The following is a 13,320-nucleotide window of genomic DNA, read 5'->3' as shown; positions in this document are numbered from 1 at the left end:
GTAAATAAGAAATTAAGTTTATATTAAATGGCAGACAGGTCAAAACGGTAGATTGGCACAGGCTAATGAGGATAAGCCACCAAAATACATGCATGCTGTTTCTGGTTTATTAGCAGCTGCACAACTGTATTTTCACGCTAGAGGTCTAGTAGCTATATAATATTAGGTTATTAAAACTATTAAATTAAATAATATAAGATGCTTTGCATTAGCCTAATATGAAGTAGCTTAGCTGGAGTGGAGACACTGCCCTCAAACCCCCAAAACATAAGAAGCGGAGGGATATATACTCTAACACATGATGTCGCCATCAGTCCTTGCTACTTCATCGTTCACCTTCCACAAACTCCGCGCTGACGACTTGATTGGTTAAGCGACACGAACAACACATGCCCATTGGTCCGGCAAACGTCAATCATAAAGCAATGCCACTCAAGATAGATTAGGCACCATCTCTACAGTGTATCATTTGACAGAACTAAATAGTTACCTTGTACATCAAGAAGAAATATTTTTTAATTGATAGCCTACCGACATTGGTAGACATTGTACACATAATCCTTTACCCCTATCGATACGTTTTTATACAAAGAAGTATCATATTTGAATCTCCAGTTTCATCAAACAGATGTGGATACAGTGCTAGGGTAAGTCACTCTTCTCAAGCTTGTGTTCGCTATTCGTGTCCGGATAGTTCTGACAACTGTGTAGCTCCATATAATATCATGGTTTGCGCTGTTAAACTGTTGAAATGTTTCACACACTAGCTGATATTCGCAACTCGAATCTGCCGTATAGGTTCTGTACGGCGGTGGCTAAAGCTCCGTCTGTATTTTGTCAAGGGTATATAGAGCCTACATTACGATGATCAGAGTTTACTTTTTACACCAGCGTTATAACAACTCGGGGTTCCTTGTTATGATCCGAAATCACGACAGCGTCTTATGGATCGCATGTATATAAACGTGTTGTTACAGCGGACGGCATCGCGCATCGCCTCTCTTCGTGCGCAACAGTCATCAGTTCGCCAGGAGCTGTCAAAACCATTTACGACAAGTGTGTCAGTGTCACCGAGCTTTTGAGCGATTTCTCTCCATTTCTCTAAATGGATTTCATCTTATTGAATTGCTGTCTGGTTTATTGCGCACTTTATCATGTCTATCCATTTTGTTTACGCTTTAAATGACAGCTTTCCGTCGGAGACAACGTGAATAAAGCAGAACACCTTGTGCCAAAGACCAAGGGGGGCACATCGTGGTGGCTTGTTAACGTGTTTTCCTGTAATAATGAGATATCGAGGAAATTTTAAACCATATCTTTCAATCTAGTATGTTTGGCTGAATAACTTAATGTCGCTTTCACAAGCCAGGCTATATCCAGCCGCGCTCCCTAATGCTTCTGTGCGCGTAATTGCTTTTCTCCCGGGAGAAAGTGTCATCAAACTTCTCATTTCCTCCTCAAAATCCGGAACCCATTGTGCCCGTGGAAGTAGTCCTGTAACGATGGCATCAATAAACTCGCCAGTGTCGCCATAGAATCAATGCTACCAATTCTATTCTAAGATTTTTGGAGGGAGCGATGCCCTTGTCAGTTTTTCCATATCCTGGCACACTTTGCTTTAGACTTCAAGAAGAGCATCATGGAAAGGCAGGTGATTTGAATTAGTGGGCAGTTAGACACAATGTCACTTATGAATAGCCTCAGATTCGCCATATGAAACACATCATCTACCTAAATCATATTCACAATGTGAAGGAGCGGTGTAGGATTGTATGATATGTGGTGTGGTCCACACTCATGTGGATGTATGAAGATAGAGTGCGCACATAGTGCTCCCCCCCCCCCCCCCGGCAGGGTGTCGCATGGTGGCCCGAGACAGGATCCCCGGGGAGACAGATAACGGTGATCATCAGCAGAACCGTGCAGTCAGGAGTCCTCAGGATAGAGCAGATTACTGGCCCGTGAGCTTGTCCCCATAAGGACACGTTTACCTGCGAGTTCCCCGTGGCCACGGCACGGAGAAGCAGGCGAGACGCACTGTCAAAACGTTAACAAAGCAACCTGCGGACAGAATGATATGTTTAGACAGTGAATTGAAAATGGGGGACCCTGATGTAAACAAGACAATTAAACGTCTTTCTCTGGTCTGCATCCCCTTAACAATTGTGTGTATTGAGCCGTACTGTATTGTACCCATTCTGCAATCTGTTAAATAAAGTTTTCATTCATTCATTCATTCATTCATTCATTCATTCATTCATTCATTCATTCATTCGTTCATTCATTCACAAGTACCCCCAGCGCTTCCTCTATGTGTGTGACCGGCCGCGTTGTTGATATTTTGATACGATACGAGACACCTAATAAGTGGCATCTGTTAATTGTATGGTAACCAACTACAACCAAAACACAGAACTACATCTTGAATAGTTCCCTTTTTTTTATTTATATATATAAACTTGGAAGACAGCGGGTTTATGTCAGCAACTAGTTTTTCTGACACGTGAGCAGGGGTGGGGGCGGTTTGGCTGACACATGTGAAAGAATGCTCTGCTGTCGGTGACATTGTCAAGATGTCAAAGCTAATGGGAGCTTTGCACCCCTCCACCTCCCCCCTCCCTGCTGCTCCCACCCCCTTATCTTATCTCTCTTCTCCTCTCCCTGGGAGACGTGGCTCTCTCTCCTCTCAGTCTCCTGCACAGTGGCCTCGATCCTCACATCATTAGAGTCTATTGCCATCACTCATCATCCTCATTCATCTTGATGGCATGATTGTCATAGCCTCATGGGTATGGGGAGAGGGGAACGACGATGATGATGATGATGATGATGATGATGATGATGATGATGATGATGATGATGATGATGATGTTGACGGTGTGTTTTTGTTTGAGTCTTTGCTGTCTCTCTCCTTTCTCTTTGTTTCTCTCTTAACAAGACACACACACACAAACTCTCTCGCACACACAATCCATAAATTGGCCAATAGAATGTAACTGGACTAGTCCACTGCAAAGGGCTTAAGCTCCAGATAACTTATGGGCTCCACTAGAGTAATGGGCTTTTGTGTGCCTGGGAAGCGTGACTGCAGGCAAAGCCAGACCTGTGTCCTCTCTGAGAGAGCCTGTAGGGCCTGTCCTCCACTAAAGACATTCTCTGTCCACTAATTGTCATTGGATTTTGTTGACAAAAAAAGAAAATAATGAATACAAAAAAATATAAATAATGACTGAAAGTCTTCTTGACTAAGAGGTTAAGGCAAAACTCCAAGAGATATATCATTTGTTTATATATATATATATCAAATAATGCAGATTTCATGTGTTGTTACATTGTGGGTGTATGAGTGTTGTATTGAAGTAAGTAAGGCCAGCATCAGAAACACAGCACAGTCTGCCAGTCTGATTATAAACATTTATTATGAGCTCATACTGTAGGAGAGAGAAAAGCATAGTCTTGTCTAGCTGGAGTTAGAGGCGAAGCTTATATACAGTAGACGTCACATCATAGTCTTGTCTTGCTGGAGTTAGAGGCAGAGTTTAGATTATATACAGTAGACGCCACATCATAGTCTTGTCTTGCTGGAGTTAGAGGCAGAGTTTAGATTATATACAGTAGACGTCACATCATAGTCTGTCTTGCTGGAGTTAGAGGCAAAGCTTTAGGGCTGTCTTAAGCTTCGTTCGAAGGGCATGTGATTCGAATATGAAAATAAAATTCGAATATATTAAAAAAAAATTATTTATATTTATATTTTTCTGTGCAAAATCAACTCTGCCTCTCTTTGTTAACTACAACAAGCAATGCTGTTTGTTATTTAAGATGAGGTCGGACTCGGCACTGACAGATTTGTGTTCATTGTGCTGCTTTTATAAGGCCTCAAATGACGGCTTACAATATTTCATGAAAGCAAAGTGTTTCGTTTGTCTACGATTTTAAAAGGTTTAAAACTTTACAGCATTGACAAAGTTTAACAAAGTGCTATACAAGTCCCACAACATAAAAAGAAAGATAAAAAATATATATATATATTTTAATTTTAATTTCTTTTTTTTAATCTCGAAGCTTCAAATTAAAATCGAATCTCGGCCCTGAAGCTTCGAATTCCAATTTTTTTTCGAAGGTCAGCCCTACAAAACTTAGATTATATACAGTAGACATCATAGTCTGTTTTGCTGGAGTTAGAGGCAGAGTTTAGATTATATACAGTAGACATCATAGTCTGTCTTGCTGGAGTTAGAGGCAGAGTTTAGATTATATACAGTAGACATCATAGTCTGTCTCACTGGAGTTAGACGCAAAGATTAGATTATATAGGAATCCAATCTGAGTCAGCAAGTGACCTGGACACGTTGGGGGTGAATACAAAGACAGTAAATGTGTGCCAGGGGTCCGGGCTGTTAATATTGTTAATACCGTACTAGCTAATATCAAAAGGCTCCCAGTTGGAGACAGTAAATATCAGTAACATGGCCATGTTCAAATCAATTAAAGAAGGGCATCAGAGAATGTACGGGTAATAGGCCTTTAGGTCGGCTGGCTTAGTCTTCGCCTGTTGTAGAGCAACCATTACTCTTAGAAGAGTTCTGAAGACGCACAACATGAGGACACACCTAATAACACTAATAACAATACTATGATACTAGTTTGGGTAAAGCAACTCCTTGGAACTTCAAACCAAATCCATAGATAACCACAGTAAAGGCCTGTGCTGAAATGCTCAATGAAAACCAGAGTAGCTTTACAGTGCTGAGGGACAGCCATGTCCTTCAACACTGTGCGCTCCGTTGGCTCCAGTCAAAACAGAAGGAAGAAGATTCCTCTTGTTAACACACGCTCAGAGGAAGTACAACCATTCTCTTCTTGCTGCGCAGCTTCCTGCTAAATTGCCAACACGGTCAGACTGACGGTCAGCCATCACAGAGTGTGTCAGGCAGGCTCTGTAGAATCCATGACTGTATGCGATGGAGCTTTAGTAGAAGGTGCTTCAAGTGTGCAGCTGTGAAGTGACAGCGTCTCAGTGAGCATATTGTACATTCACATGCTAACATAAGTGTTCACAACAAGGGCTGAACAACATTACATAAACTACAATATAGGAAAGGGTTCTAAAATACATAAAATGGAAATTAGAATTATAAACGGAGGGTTATACTAGGGGCTGGATGGAAGGTATACTGAATATGAAGGTATACTGTCATGGATCGATGCAAAGGTATGGCTTTTTATTATACCGTCGTCCACGATACATATCGGAAAATAAATCATTATGTCCTGGCCTACATACTGTATGTTTTTAAGTCAATCAAAAAAATATTAATTGCAGCAGTATTGACAAGTAAAAGGAAATAGACCATTTTGAAAAAAGATGTCCTATCACATTGTCATTTGTACTGGAAAACGAAATACTGTCAAATACTGTTATACCGTCAAAAATATTGTGATATTTTGGGTATATTGCCCAGCCCTAGATCGTTCCTTAATTCATTGACCCCATATTGGCCCATATGACCAAATTAGGGCTAGCACGCCAGCGCTTTAATCAATGGGAGGACGGAGAAATTTGCGAGTGCTTAAAAATATATCTTAAATTATGGCTAATACACCCGTCACTTATCAATGACTTGCTTGCAGTCAACATGTACGAAACGGATTGTTTTTTCATCGGTACATTTCCGTTTTATACCGTTTTGAATACGAGTATAGTTTTGGAGATTTCTAGTAATTCCAGAGAAACACGCGATAATAGCCCTTTAGTGGAATACACAAAACACGTTGTTATTTTCCGGCTGATTTATGAATCCTTTTCAAATAAACGCTAGATTATCGATAGTATATGTGTCCTTATGCACGATACAAAAGCGGGCTGAAAAATCGCGTATCCGTGCCTTGCTCAGCGCCAACGGCACGCACACACACACACACGGATACTGGGAGCAGCGTGGATTATGTGCAGTTGAAAACGGCGCATTTCTGCAGACTAATGTTATGTTTTGACAACAGATGTTTTGACAAATTGCTTGTATTGCCACCCTTAATTGCAAATGTTTTATTGCGCTTGTGGCAACGTGCGTTGTCGGCATCGACTTTCGTTTGGTTCTCTCCGCCATGATGAGCGCAGAGCTCGGTCTGTGTGCTGCGCGCTTCAGCACGGAGCCAAGTACCCGTATGTGCATTTGTGTGAGTGTCGCTCACGACTCGCAAGTCTGTGTAAACTAACAGCCTGCTTCTCGTGCAGGCAGAGCGAGACAGAGAGGAGAGATCGTTCGCAACATTTAAATTCCTCGAAAAAAAAACTCCATAATTTCTCGAGTATCAATAGCAGAACCGAAAACATCGGAGCTTATCAATACTCAGTTTTTTTTCTAATTTAGTACCGGTTCCCGTTTAGAACCGGATTTCGGGGGGCATCCCTAGCGATGGCGAGTTAACCCGACTATACTCGTGGTTGGCGTTCAATGAGTTAAGCAAGTTATATTGTAATCCCATTATCATCTAAAAAAATCACAATGCGATATTAAGGTCATATCATGCAGCCCTAGTGATGACAATAGTATTGACGTGGGTATTTTCAGAGATTGAATTAAATTAGATTAGAATCAAATGTATTGTCAATCATCATACAGCACAAGTACAGTACAACAAAAGGAAGTTGGCATCTAACCAGAGTGCAAATGTAACAGTAAAGTGCATTAACAATATACAATGTACAAGTGATTAAAATGGAATAAATATAAATGAGTACTACTGAGTAAGTATGCTAATCTGATCTATGTACAGTGTTACAGTATTATTATGTACAGTGATACAGGTATAAATACACTATGGTAGTAAGGCAGTGGTATAATTAGTAAGAGTAGGTAAGGGATACCGATATAGATATAGTATATATACAGGTATGTACACAGGGATATATGCAGGTATATTCAGAGAGATGTGGATGAATATAGTAGTGTTATTAGAGAGCTGGGATACTACAGAGACAGGGTGTATGGAGACAGAGCTGGGTCTAAGTTGGATTATCCTAAAGAGCAAGTGATCAGCGAAGCACTAATTCCCAGCAGCTGTTCCAGAACACTCCAGTCGTCAAGATGCAGTGGAACCCGAGTCTTCAGAGTACAGCATCGTTTTCATTAGGGCCCAATTTCCACCAATCAATCGCGTGCCGTGTGGCCGTTTGTTAGCCGGGGCAAGGTATTGACGTGGTTTAATCACTTCCCATGCCCGTGTCTGCATTAACGCCGGGGATAGGTCGCTTTGGTCTTAAATCCAATTAAAGGAAGAGTAGAAAATGACGTCATTGCTTTTGCGGAAACGAATAATTTTCTGGGACCGGCTGAGGCGTTTTCATTAGAACACCAGAGCACAGGAAAGAATGATAAAACAATGCATTGTTTTGTGTAAAGGGAGTTCACTCACTGCTCTGTACTTATAGAACAAATTCGGGTAACTGTGTCTCAAATACATAAACAGGATGTCAAACTGTGTTTGGTTGTTACCTTGGTGTCCTTCTTTTTAACGTCATAAAAATATTATTTCACTGAGACCGTTGCTAGTGACAACAGTTTTAAGCTGCGCCACTCTGACTCCTGTTTAGCTCTGAAAATCTCTCTGTTTAACTTAAAGGGGAACTATCTTATAAATGGCCTTTTTCAGTGTTTAGCATTGTTTCCTAGCTATGTGGACTTATATTAATAGGATCTATGTCTCTAATTCTCATATTGGCGCATTCTTCCAATTCTCCTCTCACAATATTCACCCTCACTGAACTGAGTCATCTGAAAATGTGCATATCTGTGATGTCAGAGATTTCTCAGCTGCATAATAATGTGGCAGTTGGCACCAGGCCACACAGTGGTTGGAGCCCAGCCTCAAAACGGCTTAAGATCTTGAGGTAGAAAAATGCTGTTTTTGAGTACTTGATTAGAAATACAAAACAATGCATTTAAGAAAAAATAACTTACAGAGGTGTTCCATAGACTCACAGGAATTGTGTAAAAGTGCCCAAATAGTGAAAGAAATAGTAAAATAGTTCCCCTTTAATTTCCACAGTTTGGACCAATGAGCATCGATTTAGTGAACACATGACTTTAGTGAACACAAGACCGGTTCACAAGTGCAGAGAGAATTCCTTTCTGTGGCGATCTTTTGGACTTTAAGGCATGGAAACAATCATGGATCGTCTCTGACTGTTTTCTGTGCTTTTCCACATATAAATTGTTGTAGGTTTGCTTTATTTCATGGATTTAAACTAGAAAAGACGTCTACCCCTTTCAATACTAGCTTACTGTTCCCACTCTGCCCCGTGGGAACAGCGGGAACAGTGGTGGTCAGTGACTGATGGCGATACGAGAGAGGAAAATATGAGACTTTGTCAAAAACCTGTTGTACACCTACTAGCTAAGTAGACTCTATGTGTACACAACGAGGTTAGCTTGATGTGTTTGATAACCTTTGAACCATACACGATAGAAACATGGGGTTTGGATTATTGTTTTTCTACAGCTCTCCTTCCTTCATCCTTTGAACCTTAAATGATAAATATGTGAGTGAAGTCGGCTACTGAAGCATTCCAGAGTGTTGATTTTCACGTCAGTCTGTTGAGGTGTTTACTTTGCTGAACTTGACTCAACCTTCCACAGGGGAAAAACCTTGGCGTCTTCCCCCCCAATGGCACTGGCTTCCCGCTGACCTGTGATTTTAACTCTGGTACGATAGAAGACCCTTCACATAAAGCAGGTTAGATAACCATATGCCCTCTGTCTATTATCATGCTGAATGCCTTGCTGTCGGTAAACAGACACCTTTTCAGAGAGAGATGGTACATCTTTATTTGCACCAACCCTTCCTACCTGTGTGTGTTGCGCTGCGTGCTCTGGTCGTGCTGCTTTCATGGCCTCTTTTATGCTCTTGTTCCAGGGCAGATTTTGCCCACTGGTTTTCCCACGTTGAGCACAGCAGGGTCCTGCCTTCTGCTATTATGGCTATGATTCAATCATTGCAGGGCTTCAATTCACCCTCTACCACGGTGTACCAAGGGAGAGAAACGTCTCCCGCTCCCTTCTGGCTAATGGAACACGAAGCCAAAGGTGCTTTTCTTCACTGGGCAGAGACCGATGGCTGCCTAATGTTGGACGTGGTGCTGGCGAGCTTTGCCCCTGTCTCCTGAACTCCTGCTGGGATTTCAAAATGGCCACCCTGTGTGTGTGCTTCCTCCTGAGGTGGCAGCCGGAGGTCCACCACGCAGGGCAGAGATATATTGAAAAAGCTTTGGCTTTCACTGCCCTCTTATTGGAACCCTCGGCCAACATGGCCTCCTTCCTCCGACTCGCTGGGTCATGGTGAACCACTAGGGTCTGGAAAGGCTGTAGCTGCAGGCTAACAAACCTCCTTACTTACACAGGGTTAATCTCTCTCCTCCAGCAAGCTCTTCATTGAGCCATCATCAGCTGCTGATCTAGGGGTTAAACATCAATTAAGGTAATGAGCAGATAGTCACTGTGTAGAGAGAGAGAGAGAGAGAGAGAGAGAGAGAGAGAGAGAGAGAGAGAGAGAGAGAGAGAGAGAGAGAGAGAGAGAGAGAGAGAGAGAGAGAGAGAGAGAGAGAGAGAGAGAGAGAGGGAGGAAGGGCTCTGGTCCAGGGGAGGTGAATCAGGCCATATCTTCCAGGACATAGGGGGTTGGGGTTGAATTCATTTGCCTTCATCTGCGTCGATATGGCACACAACAGCCCTGTTTGTGTTGGATCCCAGTTCCTAATAGTTTTAACTGTTTAGTTATTTTGCCATTTAGTGTACACTAAAATGACAAAAGATTATAGTTGATATTATGACCGTTACATAGTATCCTATTTTATTTTGAAGTGCTTGAGATTTTATTGTGGCAGTTGCTTGGTCTTCGGCGGAGGAGAAACGCCCTCAACCTTTGAGTCAGTGGAACATGGGACTCAATTACCTGGGACTCAATGTAGTCTTCTGTTCAAACATATCTGCCGGTAATGTCATGTCCATTTGAATCTGTTGTTAATTTGTGAGCTGGATGCAATGTAATTTCATTCTGCCATGCACTAAAACAGTGAGTTGGAACTGCATGGCTCTGAAAACACTCTGATATGAGGCGGTGGCTTTTTGCACAAGTGGCGACCACTGGTGTCGGCTTTCAGCACGAGTGGCATCTCTGACTTCTTAAAGGGGAAGTTGGAACTAGGGATGCACCGATCCGATATTGATATCGGATATCGGCCCCGATATCACTAAAATAGCCGGATTGGATATCGGTAAAAAAGAAAAAAATATCGGATTTTCTTTATTTTAAATAAATTTGTTTTTTATAAATTATGAAATAAAATAAAAAAATAACAATTCATTACATATATATTAGGGCTGTCAGTTTATCGCGTTAATTAGATTAATTAATTACACAGCAAATTATCGCGTTATGAAAATTAACTCAAAAGAAAAAAAATCTTTCCTTTTATAATTTATTTTTTAATTTAATTAAATCTTTTTAAATATCATTAATTCCATAAGAACGTTGAATAAACATTTACAATTTTTTTTTAAATGGACCATGTTCATGTTCATGGTATCTGATTCTAGGGACATCTATGGATCTCAGGGAATGTATTCCTAGTGTCAGAAATACTGTGTCTGTTACTAGGCTTGAGTAAATTGTAATGAACCAAATGAGAATATCAATTCAATTTTCTTTTTTTTTCTTTTGACTGAATAACACCATGCTAAAATTGACCAGACCTGAAAAATCTAAGCAAATTAATAAAGGGAAGATGATTAAACAGAAGGTTTTGTAGATACAGTACTGAATTCTGCCATCCGGACACATGCCATTTGAAATATGATTATAGAATATAAAATATCAGGCCTAAAATGGTTATGCGATTAAAATGCGATTAATTAGATAAATTAATTACAAATCCTGTAATTAATTTGATAAAAAAAATGTATCGCCTGACAGCACTAATTTATATCTATGTGTTAATTTGTCACATTTAGTTTCACTAAGTTAGGAAAGTAATGTTTTAAGTCAAGCCTGATGTTGCCTTGCACAAAAGAATGATCCCAGTCTCTTCCACACAGTGAGGCATACAGTTTATTAATTGAACAATGGGTATTCACATTTACATTTAGTCATTTAGCTGACACTTTTATCCAAAGCGACTTACAAGTTCTGTACGACAAGTCATCAGGAAGGGCACAACTCTATCAGCTGAGTAACAATATTCATCAAAGTGTTGAGTGCTACAGTGTAGGTTAGTATATTAGGACAAGTGCATGATAGTAAGGTTAGTTAGGGTTAGAATATATATAATAAAAAAAAATCATTTCAGATAATGGTATGGGTATCGGATCGGTACTCGGTATCGGCCGATACCCAAAGCCAGGTATCGGTATCGGGACTGAAAAGGTCAGATCGGTGCATGATCCTTGGAACCCCTGACCCACACCTCGCCTCAATCAGAACCAGCACCTTTCTGGTTCACCACAGTCTGCCATCATCTGCCAGTTATCAGACTATATGGCTTGGAAATCTGGTGGTCTGTCATCTGACGGAATCAGCACAACGCGCTTGCCACTTGTCCATACAGTGCTCTTGTTTATGGAGTTGATTCTATTCTGTTTGGAGAACATCATTAGTTGTTCAGCCGTCTCACACCAGACCTTAAAAATGGAAATTGTTCTACAGAAATCATCCGTGGATTGAGATATATAAAATAGAAATGCCGTAAACCTGGTTGTTGGTTTTTGCAAAAAAATATTCCTTTCAGCTCATTCACTAAATCGATCTATTCCACCTAAAAAGGAATCCAGATTTTGAGCTGAAATGGAATTCTGACCTGACCTCCTTTTTGGCTAGTAGGTAGAAACAGATGAATAAATGAAAACAGTGAGTGGACGTAACATTTATTTTGTTCTGGGATTATGGAATCTGTATGAGTAATATTAAACTCCATCCATTCCTCTCATTGCGTTTCACAACCAGTGTCCACCATGTTGTATGTCTTGCAGGCCGTTGTTTCGCCTTAGTGCTTTATCCAGATTGAGTCGTATTTCCTCCCCTCACTCTTTAGCGGCAGAAAAGGTCATTTTAACCAAAGCTAGCCAAATGGACATTACGTTTTGGTCTGTGGTGGGATCAAGCGCCTCTGGGCTGGGAAGACATCACAACCTATATAGGTTAAATGCAACTTAACCATAGACATTCGCGGGATTAACCTTAACTAACAGGAGATGAGTGGCGAGTCACAGCACTCTCGGTGTTACGCTATACCAACCGCCGGCTGGGCCAGCTTGACCTTGACAGGGCCATGGTGTCAAAATCCCCTTAAATTCAATTTAACCCCGTAAGCCCAATCGGCCCGGTACCGGGTTGAGATTTATTTCATGTCATAAATAGATCAATACAGGCCGTATTAATTAATGTTGCGTTTCTTTTTCAAATGTAGCCAAGAGTAAACAGCAGTCAAAGTGTATATTTTCACCACTATGTTTGTTTACCAATGTCTACCAAGTGTTATTATAGCGAAATATGAGCTTATAAAAATCGTGCATTACATCGGAAACCGGATGATTTTAGACGCAAGGAAATTACGTTGTCTACACTACCCAGCTCACACCAGCCGCAAAACTGCAGCCGGCTGATGTGAAACAAATATATTGACATTATTTTTGTGATTATAACTCACAGGTTGAACACACCTGAATGTTATTGCCATACAATACAATGTGTATTGTTTATTTTTACCTTTCTGTGAATATCTTGAAAAAAAACGCCTTGCAACCGGTGAAAAATGGCGGAGCTATGGACATTATACAAAAGTAACTGTACTTACAGTAGATTTCATTCACAGACTTTGCTGCCCTGTAACGGGTCCTGGTTGTACTAAATCCAGATTTAACTCTGCCATTGGAAAGAGGAGATTTGGCCCGATACATAGATGTATGACTTGGCCATAATAAGGTAATTTATAGGCCTGATATTCTATATTCATATTTCAAATAGCATGTTACTAAAATTCAGTACTGTATCTACAAAAAAATATTTAAATCATCTGCCCTTTATTCATTTGCTTAGACTTTTAGTACACTTGATTTCAAGTGGTGGAGCAATTTTATTTTTTTGCTCAATGGAGCAATTTTTCACTTCTGGTCAATATTAGCATGATTTTATTCACCATCAAAGATGGGAAAGAAATTAAGAAAAGCATAGTAACAGACACAATATCTCTGACACTGGGAATGCATTCCTTGAGGTCCATAGTTGTCTCTAGATACCAAGAACATGTAAATGGACCTTGTAGAA

At 40.6% G+C, this 13,320-nt stretch overlaps 1 protein-coding gene across 1 annotated transcript in view; it reads left to right on the top strand.

Annotated features, from left to right (window-relative positions):
* Positions 1-485: 485 nt before the first annotated feature.
* mef2d (myocyte enhancer factor 2d) overlaps positions 486-13,320 on the top strand; it is a 105,726-nt gene continuing 92,891 nt past the window's right edge. Inside the window, exon 1 of the mRNA XM_084336612.1 lies at positions 486-647. The gene's annotated coding sequence lies outside the window, so the exon portion shown is untranslated. The remainder of the gene's footprint in view (positions 648-13,320) is intronic.

Source organism: Notolepis coatsorum (genome assembly GCF_963971535.1).
Source record: "Notolepis coatsorum genome assembly, chromosome: 19".
Classification (NCBI taxonomy): domain Eukaryota; kingdom Metazoa; phylum Chordata; class Actinopteri; order Aulopiformes; family Paralepididae; genus Notolepis; species Notolepis coatsorum.
This window is presented reverse-complemented; position numbering and strand designations above follow the sequence as displayed.